Below are 1,275 nucleotides of genomic sequence, written 5' to 3'. Positions count from 1 at the left end.
ATACTCTGCATGTACGTTGTTAAGTTGTTCATTTACTATATCATTCATATTTGGGTTTTAGGATTATCATGGGTGAAAAACGTAAAAGAAGTCAAAAGAATAATGAGCCTGGTGATAATAAGCCTGGTGAGAGGGGTGTTACGAAGTGCAAGAAAGTCCTTGCGACTATAGCCGCTAAACAAAATAGTTCGAAATAACATGGAGTGAGATGGGTTTCCCTCTGGTCCAAATGCGGGTCTTTTCTCCAGTTGGATTGGTGCTTGCACAAGACAGTTTGTGCCTATCCATTTAGATGATGTTAGAACTTTGAATCCAAAATTGGCGGAGTTATACTTGGCTCGTGTAAAGGAAGGCTTTATTATACCCGATAAAAGCCATGATGAGTATTTAATGCATAAGGCGGGGATGTCCACAGCGGTGGAAGTGTGGCGTTGCTAGGGATTGGTTGTATGTGGACAAGGCAACGGGGAGATGCGTAAGAGCCCACCGGAAAACAAGTGTCCCACCATCAAGCGGAAGAATGGGATCTTTTCAAAAAGATGAGAACTACGAGAAGTTTCAGTTAAATATCCTCGCCTTTTAACGATTTACCTATCATTTTTTTAATTAATGAGTCCTTTATATAATCTTTTTATTATCTCATCTACTTGCGCTTTTATATAATTATTTGAAGGCCGTTAGCAGAAGAAATCGTGCTAACATTTCATGCAAGAAGGGAAAATTCTATGGTTCTCGAGGCGGTTACAGAAAGATAGAAGAGGACCTCGTAAGTAGCATGCATTATTCCCCTGTGGGACTTTATTTTTTTAATCACACTTGGACTTGCATTGATACACATTTACGTGTATAAATGTTATCATGTTAATGTGTAGGTGGCAAAGGGAGTGAAAGAGGTGGATCGGCATGTAACTTATAAACAAGGGCACACGCCTAAAGGATCCCGGTCGTCGCGTGACAAATATGATGAGGAAGTTTTGGCCAACATAGTAAGCATTATTTTATTAAGACGAGTTCATTACTAACTTTATTATTTTAGTCACAAATATAATTTAAAGTTTATTTAATATATTATAGGACAACGTATTGAAAGAGGTAGAAGAAGGGAAATTCACTCCCAGTGGTCGTAATGACGTTCTTGCTAGAGCGATCGGCCGACCCTAACATCCAGGTCGTTTGAGGGGCGTCTCGTTACAGGTTGGAGTAACGAAATATTATGGGAAAACTGCGCCCGGATAAAGAAGAAAAGGAAGACTAAGTCCGAGAACGCCGACATGG

The sequence above is a fragment of the Silene latifolia genome, chromosome 11 (assembly GCF_048544455.1).
Source record: "Silene latifolia isolate original U9 population chromosome 11, ASM4854445v1, whole genome shotgun sequence".
In the NCBI taxonomy this organism is placed as follows: Eukaryota; Viridiplantae; Streptophyta; class Magnoliopsida; order Caryophyllales; family Caryophyllaceae; genus Silene; species Silene latifolia.
Note: the sequence above shows the minus strand (reverse complement) of the source record.